Here is a 24,113-nt window from a genome sequence, read left to right as displayed (position 1 = left end):
GTCTGCTGGTTGTCACCCCGCACCTGGGGGTCTTGTGTGCCCAGGACACCTTACACTCCTAGTCCCACTGCTGTTTGTGCCAGGACCCCTCTTTGCCAAGCTGCCCGACTCTGCCCCTCCTACTGGTCTAGATGAATGTGTCTATTTTATCTCCTTCATTGTCTGACTTCCACACAGTTCAATTTTATGTCAGTTCTGGTTGTTATTCTGTTTCTAAATTGTCATTGTCCTTATCTTGGTTGTGTGAGGAGGCACATTGTGTCTTGGCCAGAAGTCTCTGGTGTCTCATTTTGATACCAGAAACTTTCCTTTTGGGATTAGATTGTAACCTATTTAAATATTTAATATATATTTTATTATCATACATAAAATTGATTTTTATTGCTATGTAGTTCTATAAATATTTTTTAATTTTATTTATTTAGTTTTAGACAGAGCGGAAGGATTGGAGAAAGAGGGGGAGAGAAACATCAACATGTGGTTGCCTCTTATGTGCCCCCTACTGGGGACCTGGTCCATAACCCAAGCATATGCCCTAGACTGGGAATGGAACCAGTGACACTTTGGTTCACAGGTCAGTGTTCAGTCCACTGAGCCATACCAAATAGGGAGTAGTTCTATATAAATTTTAATGAGTTTATACATTTAAGTAACCATAAACACAATAAGGAGACAGCTGTTCTATTAGTCCCCCAGACAACCTCATTCTTTCTTTAATAGTTATACTGTACCCCGTTCTACCCCCCCAACCCCAGGTAATCCCTGATCCATTTTCTCTGTATCATTATAGTTTGGTCCTTCCATAAATGGAATCATATATAGTTGACATTTTCTTTTCATTAGGAGAGTTTTATGAGATGGAGGATACCTATGATTGGCTCAAAGGAAAATGGTGACAATTGTCAAGCACTCCTCCACAGAGGAGAGGAGACATTGCTGGCTGTGGGGAGGGGTTCTTCTATCTAACGATCAGGGTCTCCTGCTTAACTTTGACTGCCCAGGCAGCCCTTTTCCTTGGTACTCAGTATCACCAGTGCTGGCATCAAATATTCTGCAAAGAGCTAGTTCAACTTTGCTAACAGTTTTGCCATTTCTGGCCAAGCTGTGAACCTTCCCTTGAAGTCTTCTTCAGTGTTCTCCTTCACTGAAAATTTGACACCTTCAGGAATATTGTTTTGGATTATTTGTAAGAAAATCTTTACAAATGTAACACTCAAACTGCTGATCTGAACCAGTTGTTCACAGAGGGTAAGAACTGAGTCCAGGGACATTTTGCTGCTTTGGGCCTGCAGGCCATAGTACTTCCGTGGTTTCCATGGGGATCATATAACTTTCCTGGACTTTAATGGAGAGATAGTTGCAGAGGCTGTGACCATATTCAGTGTAACTATCTGCCAGGGCCATGTCGTATGCAAGTGATTGAATGTTTAAAGCTCCATATTAATAACTTCTCCCCAAGTTAACGATTCTCACTTCCACATTTCCCTTCTTCTTCTTGGACTCTTGTGTTTTAATTAAATGTTTGTAACTTCTAATGCCATGGATGGGCTTAGTCTTGTAGTGCTATCCTCAGAAGATGGGCTTCTCTCCTAAAGTTTTGAACCTTCAGAGAGGAAGAAAGTCTTGCTAATAATGATACCATTCCTCAAACACAGCATATTTCCCAGAGGTCTGTTCATCCTTTCCTTCTGTAGCCTGTTATTGCACAGACCAAAAATCATCCCAAGTATCCTTAATCCCTGGGCTGCTGACAACACTACAGCTGACTTGAGCAATGTTGGTGTCAGAGACACTAATCCCTGTGCAGTAGAATATCTGAGTATGATTTTTGACTCTATGATCTTCTCTTTGCATCCCTGGAGTCAAAGAAACTTCAGTTTGAAAACAGTATTTTCCATTTGTGGTTGGAAATCCACAGTTAGGAATGTGAAGATAGTGTTTTTGATGAGTGGTTGGTTGAATCTGTGATGTGAAATGAAGGTTAGGAAGAGCTGTTTTAGTTATTGTATTGTAGTATGTTCTTTTTTATTGCATGGCTATACCATAGTTTGCTTCATAGGTTGTTTATTCATTCACCTGTTGAGAGATATTTGCGTATTTCAGTGTAAAGTGATTATGAATAGAGCCACTACACACATTGTGCATGTTTTTGTGGTTACATACATATTATTTCTCTAGGACAGATAACCAGGAGAGGAATTGGTGGGTTATTGAGAGCATTTTTGGATACATATTTTGATTTTCCAATAGCAATGTATAGGTTCCAGTTGCTCTGCATCTTTACAAGTACTTCATGTATTTAATTTAGCTATTGTAATATATGTGTAGCTGTATTTCATTGTGGTTTTATTTTGCAATTTTCTAATGGCTAATAATTTGAACATCCTTATCTGCATTGATTAGTTATTTGCATATCCTCTTTCCTAAAGTGCCTGTTCAATATCTTGCCCAGCATTTGATTGAATTGTTATTTTTCCTCTATTATTGATAAAAGTCTTTGGTGGATATATGATTTATAAATATTTTCCCCAGTTCTTTATCTTTTCATTCTATAAACAGTATCTTTCATAGAGAAATCATTTTAATATTGATGGAGATTTTTATCAGTATCTTATTTAATGGATCATGCTTTTGGAGTTAACACCAGGAAATAAAGATTTTTCATTTTTTTTTCTAAAGACAATACTATTTGTTGAAAATACATTCCTAGCTTCATTAAATTGTTTTGGAACTTTTAACAATTACCTGTTAGTATGGGTATGTTTCTGAAACATTTTATTCCATTTATCTATTTTCTTCACCAATGCTACACTGTCCTGATTAATTTAGCCTAATATGTCTTATCATCAGCACCTGGGATTCCACAAACTTTTTATTTTTGCTATTTTCCTTCAGTTACCTTTTCATATAAATGTTAGAACTAATATACATTGTAATCATTTTGGAATTTTAAAGGAATTGCATTAATTCTATAGATCATTTTAGGAAAAATTAACATTATTACTTTGTTGAGTCTTCCAATTCATTAACATATCTCTCCATTAATTTAAATCTTATTTGATGCATTTCATCAAGTTTTATAGCTTTCAGCTGCAGATCTCATACATATTTTGTTATATTGATAAATGAATATTACTATTTAGGGGGTATTGAAAATTTAATTGGGGATGTTGATAATTTAATTTGTGTTTTCTACTGTACATTGCTTCATATGTAGAAATTTATTTTTTGCTATTGATCTTGTATCCTGTAAAGATATTTTTATACCTTCCTTGAAATTTTACATGTAGACCATAATGTTGTTTGTGAATAAAAATGGTTTATTTCTTTCCTTCTAATCATTAGGACTTTTAATTTCTTTTGACACTAAGTGGGACTTATAGTACATTAACTAAGAGTTGTGAGAGTAGAACACCATTGTTGTTCTAGATCTTAACAAGGAAGAATTGATCTTTAAGCATGATGGTATCTCTAATTTTTTTGTTGATGTACTTTATCAAATGTAAGATTCTCTTCTGTCACTAATTTACTGAGACTTTTATCATAAAAAAGATCATGAATTTAAAATATTTTTCCTGTCTTAATTGATGATATGATCATGGGGACTTTCTCATTTAGACTATTAAGGCAGTACATTACATCAGATAATATTTGAATATTTAACCAGCATTGCATTTCCAGGATAAATTTCACTTAGTCATATTCTTATGTTCATGAGGAGTTGGTTGTACATTAAAAAAATTTTTTTTACTGTTTTTATCTGATGTCAGTATTAAGGTAATGAATTCTCAAAATTAGTTGGGAAATGTTTTCTGTTCTATTTTTCAGAAGAAATTGTGTAAAACTTGTGTTATTTCTTATTTAAAGTCTGGTAGGATTCACCAACAAAATTACTTATGCCTGATGATGAAAAATTCTTGGAAATTATTAAATTATAAATACAATTTAATTAATAGTTGTAGAAATATAGTTACCTATTTTACATTGTGGGAGTTTTGGGTAATTGAGTTTCTAGAGGAATTAACACATCTCATCAATGTTACAAATTTATATTTTTAGAACTTTTTATAGTAAACTCTTATTTTCCTTTGAATGCCTGTGCAAAAGGTAATGATGTCAACTCCTCCATTTCTGTTGTACATAGATTGAATCTTGTTTCTCTTTTAATCCTCACTCAAGGACATGTTTTTATTGACTTTAGAGAGGAAAGGAGGGAGGAAGGGGGAGAGAGAAAGAGAGATGTCAATGCAAAAGAGAAATGTCAATCAGTTGCCTCCTGTACATACACTGACCAGGAATCACACCCACAACTTGGTATGTGCCCTGACCAGCAATTGAACCCACAACCTTCTTCTGTGTGTAGGACAATGCTCCTGCCAACTAAGATACCCAGCTAGGACTCTTCTCTCTTTTTTTAATAGTTAATATCTCTCCATATGTGTTCATTTTATTTTTATTTAAATAACCAGTTTTTATCTTAATTTTTATTTTTCATCTGCTTGATTTAGATTTGGTTTGCTTCTCTTTTTCTGGTTTCTTTACATGGAATCTCAGATTATAGACATGAGATCAGAATTCCTTTTATCTATTTTTTTATTTTATATTTAAAAAATATATTTATTGATTTTGGAGAGATAGGAAAGGAGAGGCAGAGGGAGGGAGGTGGAGAGAGAGAGAGGAACATCTATGCATGAGAGAAATATTGATTGCTTGCCTCTCATATGTACCCTGACTAGGGATTGAACCCTCAACCATTTGGTATATAGGATGATGCTCCAACCAACTGAGCCACATTGGCCAGGGTGGCATCAGTGTTCTTTTTAAGGAAAATGCTACTATAAATTACCCTCTAAACACTGCTTTATTTGTCAGCATCATGAAATTTTTCTCTGTTGTATTTTTATATTTTTTCAGTTCAAAATAATTTTAATTTTTCTTGGGATTTCTCTTTAACCCATGGATTATTCAAAGGTTTTTTTTTAATGAACCAAGATAAAGTTTATCTTTGTTAATTGTACATTTGTCTTTATAAAAATATATGTATTTGTCTTTTGGGAAGAATATTTTTGAATGTTAATTAAGTCCAGTTAGTGGATGGTTTAATTTATCTTTTATATACCCTTTGCTTTGTTTCTATTTATTATTATTTTCTTTATATATATTTATATTTTTAAATTTAGTCTTTATTGTATTTTTTCCAGTACCATTTAGTCCTCTTATAGCCTTCATCCCCCAGCAATGAAAATTATTATGGTTCAATTGTTTCTCACCAAAATAGTATGTTGAATTCCTAATCCCCCCAGTGCTACAGAATGTGATGTCCTTCAGAAATAGGACCATTGTAGATGTAATTAGATAGGATGAAGTTATATTTGATAGGGAGGGCTCCTAAACCAATATGACCAGTATATTTATAAAGAAGGAAAATTTGGACACACACATACAAGGAGAATACCATCTAAAGAGACTGGATGTCAAGGGATGCTAAAGACTACCAGCAAACACCCAGAAGTTAGAAAAGAAGAATGGAACAGGTTTTCTTTCATAGCCAGTGGGAGGAAACGACCTTGCTCATGCCTTAATTTCAGACTTCTAAAATCCAGAACTGTGAGACAATAAATGTTTATTGTTTCATTCCACCATTTTGTGTTACTTTGTTCTGATAGCCCTAGCAAAATATTACAGAAATGTTGATATCTCTAAGTATACTTATAGAGTTTTATGTATCTTCTTCCAGTTTTGTAAGTCATTGTTTCATGTGTTTTAAAAGGTCTGTTTATAGATAAGCACATTTAAAATTAATATATCTTCTTACTGAGTAAACCCTGGTTGTATTTAAGTGTTGAGTTGTTTCTCTCACTCATTGGGGTGAGGCCTGGGTCCTAGAGTATGGCTAACTCTTAGTTGACTTCTCACGTATTTTGTTATGCTGACTAGAATCTGATCCACTTGTGCACAGCTTGGAGGTGAGCTCAGAATTTTATAAACAACTTCATAAGTATGCTTTTCTGAGCTCCTCCCTCATGATCTCCCCAGTACTCTCTAGGTTTCTGGGGTTCACCTCTTTGGTCTTCTGATTAATAATGTGTGGGTTTGCTTGACCAGCTGTGCCCTTTAGGGATGTGCCCACTTCTAGGCCTTGAGAGACAGTGAAAGAGATTGAAAGCATCAGAGGTTTGCTACTTCCTGCAGACCACAGCTCCATTAATCAGAGAGGAAGACTCCCCTCCCTAGTTGTGGCCCCACTGGGCCTCCACTGGTGATACAGTTACTGCTGTTAATGAATTGCTTGGTGGCTGGTGCCCAATAGATTAATCACATTTCTCAAAAATGGAAGAAAGAATATATATAACAAACAAAAAAGGAATATCTACACAGGTGCTAGGCATTTCATTTCCTTCTGTTCAGACAAGAACTAGAAAATTTCTCTTAGAGCGCTGTCTGTCTAATGTTTAGTGCCCATCTTTGGATTGGGTTGCATTAAGATTGGGCTGGGAAATACTAGAGGGAAACTGAAATGGTAAACTCACTGCCAGATCACTGATGTTTTATTCACTCCTAATTTACCTTGATAATTTTTCAGAGTTATCAAATAGTAGCTCCATACATGTTTTCAGGTTGTATAGTTCTATTCTGTGTCATAGACAGATGCTTATACCACATTACATGGAAAAAGAGCTCAAGGACTTGTCTTTAACCCATTTGTGTCTCTGTATATTCTTTAAATATTCTCTAAGAGACAGCTGACTGACTTTTATGTACACTAGTTTCTAAGCAGACTGCCTTTGTTCAAATGTTAACTCTACTACTTACTAGCTGTAGACCACAGCTAGTAGTCTATTATCTGAACTCTTTCTGATTGTCTTCTCATCTTTTTAAAGGCAACAATGATAATAACTCTATTTTCCTTTCAGCAAGTTATTTAGTTTATGTATAAAAGTGCTTAGTTCTTGGCACATAGGGTGCACCATATAAGTTTGTTGTTATAATTTTGGTATAAAAATGTAATTTCTAACACATCATCTTTATTGTACAATCTAAAGAATACCTATTAAAACTATAGCAGAAATATTAGGATGTATGTGAGATCACTGTGTTCATTTCAGACTTTGTAAAAATGCAGATTACCTCTTTCTGGTTTCGATTGCCACTTACCCTTTTATTCTCACTTATTTATTTCAGTGCATAATATCAGACTGTACTGTGAAGATACAGTACTGGTAACCTGGTCTGACCACTGTAGCAATTAAATCACATAATCAGAAAGCTAATTCCATAGCACTTTGAGAAGGTTATTAATTGTTGATGTATATATTTCTGAGAAAGCCAAATATTGGGCAAAGGGCATAGGCTGATAGTCATTCATCAGCCAGGATTCAAAGGGAAACTTAACACCAAGCTTCCTCAGGATGAAGATAACTATCAGAAAACTGATGCTATGATGTGGGGGTGTGGGAAGGACAGACCATCTCTCCCTCTTCCTCCTCTCCTCAGGGTAGGTCACTAAAAGTAAACTCTAGAGGTTGCAGAAAATGGTTACATATTTTCCCCAATAATAACCAAAGAATTTAAGCCAACCATCAAAATGGAATATGCTTTTATACTTGATGCTTGGACAAAACAAGAACATCACATAATTCTGTTTAAAGGACATTGTTAACAGTGTCTAGCTCAGAGGAAAGTTTATAGTGGTTTTAGAAAAGTTTACGGACTCTGATCAAAAGTAAGAACCACGTATTTGTGTATGTGTGTGTAGTATTATTAGTTGCATGTGTGAGTCCGTATTTGTTTTGGAGCAATGTTGTTCAAAGAGATAAGTGGTTAAGATCATTGTTTATGTATTTATTTACTTTTTAAGATTAAAGGAACCTTGATATATAAGGACAATGTTTCAGGTAATAGCTAAGTAGCTAAGGGAAGACATAATTTGGTGTTCTACATCTGGAATGCCAGTTTTTCCATAACTGTTCTATATAAACACTCTAAAATGAGGTTGTAAATGGTTAACAATCGTTAAAATGTATGATATATCATTGCATTTAACACCTGAAAGTTTTGATTTAAAATAAGAAACAAACAAAAATTTTGATTCAGGTATTTAAAAACAAGACCCCAGTTGGCTTAAGAAGAATGGGAATTTGGGTTCTCATGTAACAGTACATCCAGTGAGTGGCAAGGCTGGTTCTTGGCATGGCCAGAATCAGAGCTCCACGATATCATCACAAACAGAGTTTGTTTACTCTCTGCTTTGTTTGGAAGTCACAGGCTCTGTATGGCAGTGGGTATGAAGTGTGTGTATGTGTGACTGTTGGGGTGGAGGGGCAAGTGGAGCAATCTACTCTCAGTGGGAACAATATTCTATCATTGGCACTGTTCAGAATTGCCAGTGAATTTTGATAATAAAAGTCACTTTTAAAGTAAGTTTTAGTATTATTTTAAATCTCTGCATACAATGCATATGGAACTTTCTGAACCCAGGGTGACAACCACCGCTGTTCACAATTTCCACACTATATGGAAAGAAGGTAGTGGCAGCAATTCCATTCTCTATATTCATGTAGGAAGAAAGACACCTGCTTCCCTCCTAGGCATCTCAGGAGGGAGTCCTCCTTATGAGGATTAGTCCTTCTAACTGGAACCTACACATGGTTGCACCAATGCCTGTGGTTAGAAGAATACTCCTCAGAGATTGGCTTAAACCAATCATTGTTCATGCTAACTCTACCCACCCCATAGGAGTAAGAGTGGACAAGGGGCAGTTTCCTAAAGGAAATTTAGTGGTGTCCTTTACTAAAAGAAGGACGGATAGGTGCTGGACAGTTCAGTAAATTTTCCTGGAATTTTTTTATGTATTTTATCTAAGTGCTTTGTTGTGAAGATGGAAGAGTTGATTATTATATGTGGCTTAGAGTTGCAAGGTAGGATTTTTGACCCTCTTTCCTTTTTAATTCTTCTTTCACACCATGGTGTACATGAGAGAAACAGAGACAAAAAAAGCCAGTCCTTAGAACGTGTGTCACTTATTACATCTACCTGTGCCAACTCTGTGACCAACAACATGCATGGACTTTTAAGTGAGTTCCATGTTTGCATCTGTATTTGGTTAAATATATGAAATTTTGTTCAGTATTTATTTGTCTTGCCAGGTTGGATCAGCAACCATAGAACACACTTAAAGGCATCTTTGAGAACTAATGATGTAAATGACTTTAGACCTTTCATATGTATCCTGCCAAGGTATCCATCTTTTTCCACATGAGGTTCTGCAGAAAAAACAAATAAAGGAATTCTGCAGTCTTTACCATTTTATGGCTTGGTTAGTTCCAGCAAGCCTGAGTTGGCAGTTATAGACTATACCAAAAATCGACCAACTATGGTGCATGGATCAAATCTCAGCCACTCTTCGTTTTTGTAAAAACGGTCTTATTGGAGCAGAGGTCACTCATATTTCCTATGGCTGCTCTCACTGTATAATGGTTTAAAAGATCTAAAATATGTATATTCTTGCTTTTTACAGAAAAAAAATTTCCAGCACCTGAGCTGTACTAATAATGGCTTATATTTACTGAGCACTTGCTATTTGCCAGTTAAATGGGTCAACCACATGATATGTTAGATTCTTGTAACAAAGGAATGAAGGCTTATTATGATCATTCTAGAGATAAATACAACAGAAAGAGAAACATGAATAAGTAGCCCAGTATTGCCTAATCAGCATATACAGAGAACCAACTGGAAACTAGATTTAAAAACTAATAAAGCCCATTTATTTATCCACTGCTTCCTCACATTCTGAACATTTCTAATTTGTAGCAGGCACAAAAATATAGAGTAATGTAAAGACCTTTGAACTGGGAAACAGAAACCAAATCTCCAGGACTGACTTGGCATTAGTTAGCTGTAAGGATAAAGAAATGTCCTTTTACTAATACTTCAAATGTCCTGTCATTAGATTTTCCATGGATGACAAGAAGCAGTGCTATGAGATGATCACTGAGACCTCTTTCAGTTTTAAATATCTAAGATATAAGATTTGATATAATCTTAACAAAATTTGCTCAAATCTATATAAAGGTAGTCATTACATAACAGGCAAAATATTGACTATTGTTGAATTGGTTGTGATATGGATGTTGGTTATTTGGTATGTTGACATAAAAACAGGTCTGAAGAATTCATTTGGGGGTAAATCTAGAATCAATGTCAAAATGTATAGAAAATATATAATAAGAATTATGTGCTATTTCTTCTTGTATTCCTCTATCTTCACTAGATTATATATACGATCATAAGTATTTGATCACTTTTAAAAATTACATAACATGAAAAATTTAGTTAACTGTCCACAGGGTTAAATTACAGAATAATAACCCTTCTTAAAACAATGATGAGCAATTCCTTCAGACATCATTTAGAATGCAAAATCCTTTGGCTTAGGTCTGTAAATTTCAGAGAACACTGGGCAACTACAGAACAGCATATTCTTCATAACATCTTAACTGGTCTTTTCTTTTGAAGAGCATGAAGGATTTGTCCTCCAGACATTTCCTCTAGATGCTTCTCAAACTCTATAGTTAATTTCAGTGAATCTTAACGAGAATTCTCATCTTTGATAGTGACTAACAATTGCTTAGGGCCACAGACAAATTGAAGCAGTTTGACATATGTATCTGTCAAAGGCTATATATACATATGAGAGAAATTACAGATGTGTGAAAACATGAGTCTCTTTGTGGTATACGGAAATTTACCAGCTAATCAGACTGGAAGAAACATCCCTGTGTCAGTCATGTAATGCAGAGATATTAAATGACAACTTTAAAGACAGTGACAGGATTAGGGAACCAGCTTTCCTGCCGCTTCCACATCAAATGAGCACTGTGAAATTTACAGAGCTCTTTCAGAGGAGTTGCGGTGGAGGTTCTTGTGTGCAGGAAGGTAGCACAGTTGCCTTCTAAGACATGGACCTTTGCGTATGTGTGTATGTCTGTGTGTACACATGTGTGAACCTATGCATGCATATGTGGTAGGAGAATGGGCCATCCATTCTCCTCATACATATAAGACTCAGGAGACACATGTTTTAGAAACCTAGAAAAAGAAATTGACAAGTATCTGTGTAAGTTAACTATTCTCTTTAACTCAGCTTAATTTCATCACAGAGAAAGCATGATAGAAACTCCTAGTGAGAAAAGACACTAGGGTCATAGTCTTTGGCAAAAGCAGGCTCCTAATCGCTAATCAGCGTGTATAATAATAAAGCAAACTTTTGATTTATTCAAATGTTAAAACTTGTGTTCATTATGGTAGTGGTTGTATGGATTTGTATATGGGTGGTGTGAGTGTGTGTTAGTGTGTATATTTCTAAGAGACACGGTGCAAGGGCTGAGATCAGATCAACCTGTTCAGTGATGACTGAAAGACATGGCTGGAAATAAATGAAATATCTGAAATAATAATTAATGTGTTATCCTCTGATTCAATGTGTGTGTATTTGTGTATATCAATATTTTAGTTTATATTACTTTATCAATATACTATTAATTTTCTATTTATAATTATAATACTATCCTATGATTATTAATCTTTAAAACAAGTAGTATTTTAGGACTTCTATTGGACATTTATTTTTAGAAAGGATTTTATTTCAAATTTATGATACATTTATATAATAAATTATCAAAAGATATAAAATTACATCATCTGGTTGTATTTTTGTTCATGAATATACTGTGACTTTTTCACTTTGCATAAGTCTGACTGTCAACCTCAACTTTTCCAAGCGACATTTTCATTTAGAATCTTATCATTTTACAATTATTACTTTTCAGAACTCCCAGGGAGTGAAAAAAAGCTTCCTCTTTGTATTTCCATTGTTATGTTTCTTTGAAGAACAAATTAAATTTCAACCCTAGCCAAAATAAACTTTTAAATGACAAAGTTAACCTAGAATTATGTGAAAAAAATCTAGGGAAAGCTTGACTCTGGATATCATAAGTTCAGGTGTATTTAAGATAATTTACTACCATGTTTTCTTTTCTTTGTGCAAGGCTGTGGCGCCACATGCTCTCTTTGTAGTAGAAAAGGGAGGAAAGAGCTAAGGTCTGAAAAACATTACTACAGAATGAGCTGAGGAAACTAGTTAGTATATCATTCTATCCTGTCCTGAGAACAAAGACCCAAAGCTGAATTTTCTTTCCCAGCTTAACTCCCATCTATCTTTTTTACGTACCCTTTTCCTATTAATGTCAATAATATGAGGGCATATAGGGAAAGTCTATAGCTGAATCTACATAGTTAACTGCATTAGCTCAATATACCAATAAAAAATTAACAACCCCTTTGGTCTATGGGGCCATTTACCTAAGCTTCTCCCAAATATCTTGACCCTATGGAGGTGAAGTAGACAACTTCATTTACTACACAGAGCAGATATGTTAAATGGATTTAAGTACTTTATATTTATTAAAGCTATGGTTTAGCTTTCACATAAAATCAGTCAGTAAGCTCACTTGTATCTGTCTCTGTAAGTTGCCATATTAAGGAGCCACCCCCACCTGGCTCACAGGTCAATGTATTGCTAAAATAAATTGCCTTCCCCCTTTCTTTGTTTGGCTCCCCATGTATTTTCCTTTGATTTTTTAATTTATTTCTCTTAATCCTCCTTCTTGCTTCTGGATTATTACCTTTCCTCCTGCTGACTGTATACACACCTTAAGGTTGTACTGCTGCTCAGTTAAAGAAAGAGTAAAAGTGGGGCTATTTGCAATGGCATTTTATTCTAAAAGCAATGCAAATGCAGCATCATGGACATATACTTTCACATGCGTTCAAAATATTATGAACCATGTTAGTAAGCACATTGTGAAGGATTGTTTTGAAACGTCATCAGGCAGATTTTCTCTAAAAGGGGCCTGGGTATCCCCTAATTTGGTAATATTTCTGAATTCTACCATTGTGTTTGACATAGTACTATTGTGTTGCACGTGGGTCACCGGCCAGCAGTGACCACGGAACGCTGTGGATGGCTCGACGATAAACACGCAAGAAAAAACACATGCACAGAGACAGACTAGTTTCTGTGGGGAAGTAGGGATGAAATGGCCACCCCCCCTAGTGGGGAGCGCTCTGATTTACCTTCCATACCTGCTTTTATTAGGCTCATTCTGCATAATAATTCAGGTAAAGTACAGTACTCATTAGGGGGAAGTAAGGAATCATAGAAAACAAAGAACTCTGCCAGTCTATTGAGTTGGGGGTCAAAGAGCTGTAAGACTGAGGAACAAAATAACTTCCTCCTAAGACCCTTCTCATTCAACTGAGAGCATTCTAAACAAAGAAGTTTTCACAGTAATTTATGCGTTCTTTCTTAGGCCTGATCACCCCGGGGAATCCGCACTTCTCAGTACCGAGCTGCACCACCCTGTCATTGTTTCAGGCTTAGGTGGAGCAAGGGAACTAAGGCAACTGGGAGACAAGGAGGTTTTTTCCCAGACGCTGAGAACTCAGGCTATGTCAAAGCCGAGGAGTGAGGGTCCATCACCCCCTTTTGCTGCAGCCCCCCAAGTCCTTCTTTTGGCGGCCTCCCAAAGTGATCATGCCTGTCTTAGGTCGTCTCCCCCCGTGGGGAATCTTACCCGTCTTTGGCTAACCGACCAAGCTTTTTGGGGGTTCAGTTATGAACAAAGCAGCAGAAGCAGCATTCCTGCCAGGAAGATAAGCTTTTGTCTCCTTGCTGGCTTACGGTTCCAAGGGCGTTCCCTTAGCCTTAGCTAGGCGGGGGTTTCAGCTTCTGATACCAGTCAGGGCGGTTCCCAACACTATTGTGCTTTTTTCTGTTTTCTAATTGGTTCTTTGTGTTACTAAGTGGTTACATTTTATCAGTTTTATAAAATTTATTGCTTTTACAGGCATTTTTTTGCATTTAGTTGCTTTACCCATTCAGTTCTATTTTTCCTTTTCTTTCTGTCCTCTCATAACTTTTCAGGTCCTTAATATTTAACTTTTCAGGTTAAATAGGTATGCACATACACATTTATAAATTAATCTAAAGGGTTAAGAAAAGCATTGATGTTATTCCAAACTTGCTATGCTGATAAAATGTTCTGGGGTCTTTGTATCAATATCAGTAAATGAAAAAGGGATTATGTTGGCACTGGGTACTATAGCTAAAGTCTCCTGATATAAAACTTATTTTAATTTTACTATCCCAGTACATTTTGTGGTCAGTGGAAGAAAGAGCCCAGGATATGAATTCTCATTGGGAAAATAACAAAATAAAAATAATGCTTTAATTTTCATATGTTGACATACTTTTATATTTATATCAAGATTATTGGCAGCTCTTTTCTCTATTTATAGATAGAGAATCTGGAGCTAAAAAGGGGAAGTGAGATACTCAAGAGCATTTTGTTGGTAGCTTTTAAAACTTAACTCCCTGGTCAGTGTGGCTCAGTTGGCTGAGCATCACCCTGTAACAGAAAGGTTGTGGGTATGATTCCTGGTCGGCACAAACCAGGTTCAGTTCTCAGCCTGGGCATGTTTGGGAGGCAATCAATTGATGCTTCTCTCTCGCATGCAAGTTTCTCTCTCTCCCTTTCTCTCTCCCTTCTTCCCTTTCTAAAAAAACCAATGATCAAAACTATGAACAATAAAATGGCAATAAATACATATCTACCAACAATTGAATCTAAAAAACAAACTAAGCAAACAAGAAGAACAGAAACAGAGTCATGGTTACGAAGAGCTTTTTGATGAATGCCAGATGGAAGAGGTGTGTGAGGGAATGAGTGAAGAGGTGAGAAGATTAAGAAGTACAAATAGGTAGTTACAGAATAGCTATGGGGATGTAAAGTACTGTATAATAAAGGGAGTAGCCAAAGAACTTATACTTATGACCCATGGATATGAGCAATGGTGTGGAGATTGCCCAAGGGAATGGAGGGTGCTGAGTGAAGGGGGGAAAAGGAGAAATTTGGGACAACTATAATAGTATAATCAATAAAATAGAATTTAAAAAATAAAAATAATAAAAAAAAGCAATGGGAAAATATCCTCAAGTGAGGATTAAAAAATTAAAAAACTTAAAATTTAGTAGCCTTGATGTCAAAGCCATGACTCTTTTCATCCTACTTTATTGATTTTGGGGCTTGTGTACCATTGAATTACAATATAGTTGAGTGACCAAGCACCAAGTTTCTGAGACTAGATAGGTTTGCAGTAATATTTCATTTCTCCCACAGTGTAGTGGTGTAATACTGAAACACTGATTGGGCAAGTTACTCAGTGTCTCTAATGTATTAATTTTGTAAACTGGGGAAAATAGTAGTATATGCTTTCTCTCTCTCTCTCTCTCTCTCTCTCTCTCTCTCTCTCACACACACACACACACATATATATTTATTTTTTATTTTTTAAAGATTTTATTCATCCATTTTTAGAGAGAGGGGAAGGGAAGGAGAAACAGAGGGAGAGAAACATCAATTTGTGGTTGCCTCTCATGTGGCCCTCACTGGGAACCCAGCCTGCAACCCAGCCCCAAGTAAAAATTGAACTGGCAACCCTTTGCTTCACACCCCATGCTCAATCCATTGAGCTATACCAGCCAGGGCTATATATTTATATATAAATTATATATGCATATAATATATATAATACACATATATACACATTTCTCTTTCTCTCTCTCTTCCCCTCTCACTATCTCTCAAGAGAAATTATTGTGGGGCTGGCAAGTCTAAAATCTATAGGGTACTCATGGACTGGAAACTTGGGAAAGAGTTGAAGTCACAGTCCTGAGTACTGACTCTGTAGGGCAGTCCAGAAATCTGGAAATTCAGGCTGGATGTTTATGGTGCAGTTCTGAGGCAGAATTCCTTCTTATGTGAGAAATTTTAGTTTTGCTCTGAAGGCCTTCAACGATTACAAAAACTTTACCCATATTGTGGAGGGTAATGTCATTTATGTAAAGCCTGATGATTATAAATGTTAATCACATCTACAATATACCTTCACAGCAACATGTAGAGTAGTGATTAACCCAACAACTGTGCACCATAGCCTGGCCAACTTGATCCATAAAACTAATCATTGCATGTTTTAGTGTAGAACACTAGTTAAAGTGTGTGGAAACTGAAGCATTTTGGAGGAACAGAAACTATAGACATTCCTCTCAAGGCAAGCCCAGGAGGTCTTGATCCACTTTTCTTAGACTCTTATTGTAGGTTATCATCGTGACTAAGACCTGTGCTTTTCAACTGCTCTGCTCTGCCACTTAAAACCATGTGGCAATTTGCTAATTCCTATGTGACTTGGACTCCTTACCAAAGAGGATGCTAATGATACTTTCCTCATGGTGGGAAGAGATTTGCTATGAGAAAAAAAATAATACATTAATTCCCAAGGCCAATGTCTGGCATAAAGTAGTAATCCATACAAGTTAGCTATTTTATTATTTCATTTGATCTTCAACACTGTTACTAGGGTAGCAAGAGAATTTTGTCAAAACTGGGACATATTTGAGAATGAATAAGAGGTTTGTGAAAGCGTATTCTGGTAAAACAAGCACAGACCAGTGACCAGGGAAAACCAGGCCATATGGTTAATCTAGCTGTACTGAAATTTGCTGTAGATTTCCTCTCAGAGCTGAAAGTGCTTAATACATTAAGTTTTTTAATTCTTTGAAGTTTTTTTCTTTACAACTACTTAGTCATCACATGTAGTTTGATTCTGGCAGCTAAAATGGACATAACTGCCTTAGGCAGACTCTATTCATTTATTTGTGGGTAGGTGGTGTTAGAGAAAATTTAATTTTTCCTGAGGGTCCTTGCAGATGGAATTTAGCTAGTTTTATGACATCAAATTTAATTTCTTGCTGCCATTATTCAGTATTTAGGTATACCCGCGTGGAAGCTGGGTCTGCAGCCAGATTCAAATCGCTAAATAAATGATATTTATAGTTATCTCTTTTTTTATAGGCAAGACAGTTTCAGCCTCAGGAATTCCATGTTGCCAAAACAAAACTATGATATGCTTAAACCATATGACATGTGAAATAGAGATCATAAAGGAGAAATAAAACCCACTTGATAAATGCCATGTAATATATATATATATATATATATATATTATTTAATCTATTTTATTGATTATGCTATTACAGTTGTCCCATTTTCCCCTTTCACATCCCTCTACCCTGCACACCCCCTTTCACCCACATTTCCCCCTTTAGTTCATGTCCATGGGTCATACATGTAAGTCCTTTGCCTTCTATATTTCCTATACTATTCTTACCCTCCCCCTGTCTATTTTCTACCTACCATCTATACTACTTATTCTCTGTACCTTTTCCCCCTCTCTCACCCTCCCACTCACTTATTGATAACCCTCCATGTGATCTCCATTTCTGTGGTTCCGTTCCTGTTCTGGTTGTTTGCTTAGTTTGTTTTAGCCGTAGTTGTTAATAATTGTGAGTTTGCTGTCATTTTACTGTTCATATTTTTAATCTTCTTTTTCTTAGATAAATCCCTTTAACATTTCATATAATAAGGGCTTGGTGATGATGAACTCCTTTAACTTGACCTTATCTGGGAAGCACTACTTTCCCTTCCATTCTAAGTGAAAGCTTTGCTGGATAGAGCAATCTTGGATGGAGGTCCTTGCCTTTCATGACATGGAATACTTCTTTCCAGCCCCTTCTTGCCTATTAAGGTCTCTTTTGAGAAATCAGCTCACAGTCTAATGGGAACTCCTTTGTAGGTAACTGTCTCCCTATCTCTTGCTGCTTCTAGGGTTCTCTCCTTCATTTTAATCTTGGGTATTGTAATTCTGATGTGCCTTGGTGTGTTCCTCCTTAGGTCCAACTTCTTTGGGACTCTCTGAGCTTCCTGGACTTCCTAGAAGTCTATTTCTTTTGCCAGGTTGGGGAAGTTCTCCTTTATTATTCATTCAAATAACTTTTCCACTTGTTGCTCTTCCTCTTCTCCTTCTGGTACCCCTATATTTCAGATTTTGGAATGTTTAAAGATGTCCTGGAGGTTCCTAAGCCTCTCTTCATTTTTTTGAATTCTGGTTTCTTCATTCTTTTCTGGTTAGATGTTTCTTCCTTCTGGTCCAAACCATTGATTTGAGTCCCAGTTTCCTTCACATCACTATTGGTTCCCTGTACATTTTCCTTTATTTCACTTAGCATAGCCTTCACTTTTTCATCTAATTTGTGACCAAATTCAACCAATTCTGTGAGCATCTTGATTACCAGTGTTTTGAACTGCAAAACTGATAGGTTGGCTATCTCTTCATCGCTTAGTAGTATTTTTTCCAGAGCTTTGATCTGTTCTTTCCTTTGGGCCATTTTTTTTGTCTTTACATGCTTGTTACATAGGGATGGGGTGGAGCCTTAGGTGTTCACCAGGGTGGGCCACCAGGGTGGGGCAACCCACATGGCTGCGTTATGGTGCTGTATGTAGGGGAGGGGTCCAAGAGGGAACAATGGTGCTTTCTCTGCTCTCTGCCAGATTTCAGCCACTTCTCCTGCTTCCCACAAGCATACTGGGCCCTTCTGGTGCTGATTCCCAGGTGGGTGAGTATGTAGGTCTCTCCAAAGAACTCTCCTGTGAGGCTGGGAGTTTCTCCCACTGCAGCCTCAACTCCAAAAAGTGTTTTCAGTCAGAGGTTTGAGGCTTTATTTCCCCTCTCTGGGTCCCTGGGTCATGCAGTCTGTCTCATCCCCAGTTGTTCCTCCCAGTTTATCTGCACTCGAATGTGGGACCATCCACTCTGCCAGCCATTTTCTTGCTGCGAGTCCTCTGTGCCCGGCTGCCTGACTCTGTCCCTCCTACCGGTCTGGATGAATGTGTCTTCTTTGACTCCTTGGTTGTCAGACTTCCATATAGTTTGATTTTCTGTCAGTTCTGGTTATTTTTGTTTTTAAATTGCCGTTGTCCTTCTTTTGGTTGTGTGAGGAGGCACAGTGTGTCTACCTATACCTCCATCTTGGCCAGAAGTCATGTAATATATTTTATTTAATTGTTCATATATTTCGTGCTCTTTGTTCCAATTAAACTTTTTTTTCTCACTCCAATTTTATAGAAATGCTGAATTTCTCTCACTTTTGCCTTTTCTTTCATGATAGGATATCATTAATAGAATCTGTAGCATCAAATTCCACATTTTTTAAGAGCAGTCCACAAGAAATGAATGATATATGAGTCAAGGTTCAATCAGTTGAGTAGATCCCATAGGAGTGACAAAGATATAGAATACAAGTTGAATAAATAAACTTGACATAACTTTTGAGTAGTCTATATAAGCCTGCCATACATGCATCTGATGATGGGCCTAATGTCAGCAAAGACATCAGTTGGGAAGGTAGATACACATAAAATGGGGAAACCAAGAAATAACAGGAACCTGTGAAGGCTAATTGGAACCACAACTGTCTTTACTGCCCCCGGTATCAATGATGCAGCTGATCCTCAGGGGAAGCTGGTACCCCTTCTGCACACTGGACTAGCCCACGGTTCTGGGAGTTTAAGAAAGAAATCCCAGAAGCTTGGCTGCTGTCTACACTGACAAGTTGAGAAAGAACATTGGCAAATACATAAGTGAGTGGTGACAAGGCCTTACCTACAAAGATTTAGGCCATAAAAATACCTTCTCCTTCACTTCTGCCTTGCAAATTTCATATAAATTTCTCTTGTCAACTCTGACCCAGGTACCTTTATGAAAAGGAATTCTGGGAGATAAAGTTCTAGCTAAGCTAAGTTGACACTGGATAAAGACGCTAGAAATGATTTCAGTAAGTTTCTCAAGGATAAGTGTAAATTGGGGCGTGCTAAAGAAGTTGCATTTCTGTAAATGGTCTCACTCCCCTGACTTTGGAGGCTCTACCATAATGGAATCTTTTGTGGCTAATCTTGGAGACATGCTTATTGTTTAAAACCTACATGCTACCAAAATTTAAAAATGTCAAAGAAAGATCACCATATACTTTCAAGATCTAAAATCATCCAATTTTAAGACCCTATCCCTCCCTACTGCAGTAGTGATATATAAACCAAAGCTGTGAAGAAATTATGTAGGTCACTCTAATGTTCAAAAAGTAGAGTGTTTAATGGTTAAGAATGATGACTATGACCCTGGCTGGTATGGCTCAGTGCATTGAGCACTGGCTTGTAAACCAAGGGGTCACCGGTCTGATTCCTGGTCAGGGCACATGCCTGGGTTTCAGGCCAGGTCCCACTGTGGGGCTCTTGAGAGGCAACCACACATTAATGTTTCTCTCTCTCCCTCCCTCCCCCTCTTTCTAGAAATAAGTAAATATTAAAAAAAAAAAAAGAATGGTGACTCTGGAATTAGTGTAGGTTTAAACTATGACTCCTCTTCCTACCAGTTACACTCTGTGGGAGAAGTTAACCAAACTCCCTGTTTCAGCTTTCTCATCTGTGAAATGGGGATAATAATAATAACTGCCTCATTAGGGGTGGGCATTAAGTTTTCAAACAAATAAAGTGCTTAGATCAATGTTGTGTTTAATAATTCTTGACATTATTATACCACAAAATTGATATAATTTTGGTATAACCACTTGAATAATAATTAGTTGTACAAATTTCATCAAAGTCCTCATGATAAGAGAAATTAATGTGTGTTATATTTTTAATGATAGCCCAATCTTCAAAAGAAAATACTGTGTTGCATATGGATATCTGTTTTGAAACCATATCTTATCATTTCGTTTAATATGAGAATTTTTTCCTGAACTAATTTTGTTGAAGAACTTAGTCTTGCCCTGCTGCTTTAACCTTCATGTCCATGGCCAAAATTAAGGCATTCATAATACTCCTCTCTTCTTTATCTCTTTCATTTGGACAAGTGAGTTTGGCCCTGGGACATGTGAGAGGAGCCAATGCATATATAACCAGCTGCTTAAAGCTTTTCTTTCCTTTTTCAGTTACGTTGAACTCAAGCATATTCACATATAAAATATTTCCATTGAATCTGGGAACCACCAATAGCCCCTAAGTGTTGATTTCTTGATGTGTGAGTGAACCCTGCTTGTCCCAGAAAATCCCATTCTGGAGAGTAGTACTGTAGCCCACACTTTATTGATATGTGTTAACCTGAGGTGGCTAGAATACTAGGCAGCTGTCTTTCTGAGCTTTCAAAGGAGCAGATTGAAACTTGGAGCCAACTCTTCATATTTGACCATTTTCACCTTGTGAAGTTGTGCTGGAATTTACCACTATGCGTTAGGTGGAAAATGTGAGTAATTGCATTCACTTCAGTGAGTAAAATATATATTTTATTATCATTCTTAAAGTTGAGGAAATTATGTTTTCTAGCTTTGTTGTACATAGATCAAAGGAGAGACTCTCATTTATGCCAGATTTCACTGTATATTAAATGAGCTATTTTTGGTGACATTATGAGGTAACCAAAACCTCTTTTTAGTTTAATTTTACCTTTAACTGAATTCAGATTGCTTTAGCTGAAGAGTCAAAGGGCCTGACCTCTAATTCATTAACATAATCAGAAGCACATGCAAGCTACTGGCTGCCAATCTGTTTGTGAGTCAGTGACTGCAACATACAGACAACCTTAGAGGTCTTACTCTAAGACCTCAGTGGTACTGAGGGGATATTCTTAGATACATGGGCCGAAAAAAAAAACATAGAGAGAAAGATACAAAGAAAGAAAGAAATTCCATATGGATTGTATATAATTTGGAGCCAAAATTTTCATAAAGTTGGGTCAATTTCATAAAGTAAGTCAATTTTTAGGTGGATAAATCATGGAAATAAATCTTCCATGTTTTCACAAATATTCATCCCTAAGTTTTATTTATTCTTTAATTCCTGAAAATTCCAGTGGCAGGTGATTGTAATAGCTCCTCATGAGACAAGCTGTCATGTGGAGCATTAGTTCTCCAAGCAAGTTAACTTTTGGTAAGAATTTAAATAGGGGAGGAAGAGAATACAGGGCACCAAATTTACTTTCTGACACACATATAGTGGCTAGGAAAGAAGAAAGAAATCCCTGATGAACCGAAACAGGAGCACATAAAAATGGGTGACAGCTGAGCACCGCCGGGCCCTGAGGGACTCTCTCCTAGGATGATTCGGGGAATGCCCTCCTTTTACAGCTCACAGTTTTACTTTATAAAAGAAGTGTCACTCATGTAAAAGAAAAAAAATCAGCCAAAACCTTAGAGAAATAAATTAGATATAGAACAATTTAGGTTTTTATTTACTTTTTCTGTCATCTGGCAAAAATAACCAAAATATATGAGATATCATGAATGTTGCAAATACAGAAATGGAGAGGAATCTCAGGAAGTAGACACCACTGACCCCACAAGATCATCACTGCAAGCAGTACTGTCCAGAAACATGTTATATTCAGCAACGTTATTCCATACTTTCTGAAATGGCATAATGAGGAGAAGTTGGATTGTCTGCCTGGTTGTTTGGTTATGGTGTCATGCCCCTCCCCCACCTTTACACCATGAAATCATGATAGCTGATTAACTAAGTATTTAGCTGTTATGGCTTATTCATATCTGCAACTAGCCCAAAAGACATTTGTTCTTGGAGACAAGTTTCATGTAGGATACTTTGGTCATTCTTAAATTTACATTGGTTTATTTCTACAATTTAATTTTCTGAATCACATTTCTGTATTGTACATAAAATTTATGCTTTTATCTCACAAGTAAAAGCAAGAAATATATTGACGCATTTGTGATTCAGAACCAATCTTCATGTATAAACTGATCTAAAAGAATGATTCAATTACTGTATCTTTAAGCTTTCTTTGTGATGCTAAATATCACCAAATCTCTTTGCCAATCTTATACAAATATATTTTGATAAACCATATAAAGTTTTACTAACTCAGACCCTAATACAATAATTGGTGGATAGTAATTACTCAGTAATGTGAATGGACTCATTTGATATTTTATATAATGCAGCTGAGATTGAATGGGAACATACCTGATAGGCCAGATCAGCAAAGCCAGTGCTAAACCTTGTATCATTAATTGTCAGTAAACAATGTGTGTTGTTTTTTTCTCTGCAGAATACTTTCCATTCTTTACCCATCTCCCATTACTCATCACTTATTCCATATTCGCCTTAATTTCCTACTATACTCCTGAAGTAAGCTTTTTGTAACACTTCTCAAAACTCTTACATTTCTTGATTTCTCAGGTTTTCTTAGAACACCATTGTTATCAGCTGCTTCTTTAACTCTTATATTGTTTTCCTCTTGTCTGTCCTATTTTTGAGAGTTAGAACTGTGGTAGAAAGGCCAACCTCAGAGTCAGACAGAATTGAGTTCAAATCTCTGCCATGGCTGCCTCACAGAAGTCCTATAAATAACTAAATATTTCTTCTTTATACTTTCCCTAATCTCTTTTGCCTCCCTCATTGCTGATTTTGTTGTTTGTTTGTTTGAGTCCTTTATTTCTTTGCTAATGAAAATTATGTTTCCTTCTATTTAACTTCATTGTTACTGCCCAGATGTGGCAGGCACTCCCAGGGGCATTTTACCCCACAGGGCCTCATCTATCATTATCTCATGAACCAAAATATTGAAAAATGAAAAGTAATTTTTCACATTTGGGTCCTATTTGAGTTAACGTTCCTGATCCTTTCAGATGAGTTGGCACTAAATATATTGAAATATTGACCTTTAAATTTTAGTTTTCAACTTTATTTTTTTAAAGATTTTATTTATTTATTTTACAGGAGAGAAGGGAGGGGAAGAAAGGGAGAGAAACATCAATGTGTGGTTGCCTCTCACGTGTCCCCTAATGGGGACCTGGCCTGCAACCCAGGCATGTGCCCTAGAATGGGAATTGAACCAGTGACCCTTTGGTTCACACGCCGGCACTCAGTCCACTGAGCCACACCAGCCAGGGCTAGTTTTCAACTTTAAAAAATAGAACATACTGACTGTATAGCTTTGTTTTTCATTATTTTGTCTAATGATTGGACAACAAATGTATTTCTCATTCTTATGTAGTGGGGAAAGGAAACAATTAGCCTGTAAAGAAAATAAAACTTTTTCCCTATTTGCTCTTCATGACTGGTGCCTTTCTACTTAAGCTG

The 24,113-nt window shown here is 36.5% G+C and overlaps 1 pseudogene; it reads right to left on the bottom strand.

Moving 5' to 3' along the window:
• Positions 1-1,061: 1,061 nt before the first annotated feature.
• On the bottom strand, positions 1,062-23,102 carry LOC123825503 (annotated as a pseudogene).
• Positions 23,103-24,113: the final 1,011 nt, after the last annotated feature.

This window comes from Phyllostomus hastatus, unplaced genomic scaffold, assembly GCF_019186645.2.
Source record: "Phyllostomus hastatus isolate PE091 unplaced genomic scaffold, TTU_PhHast_1.1 phas_contig_1, whole genome shotgun sequence".
Taxonomy (NCBI): Eukaryota; Metazoa; Chordata; class Mammalia; order Chiroptera; family Phyllostomidae; genus Phyllostomus; species Phyllostomus hastatus.
Note: the sequence above shows the minus strand (reverse complement) of the source record. Positions and strands in the feature narration are given on the sequence as shown.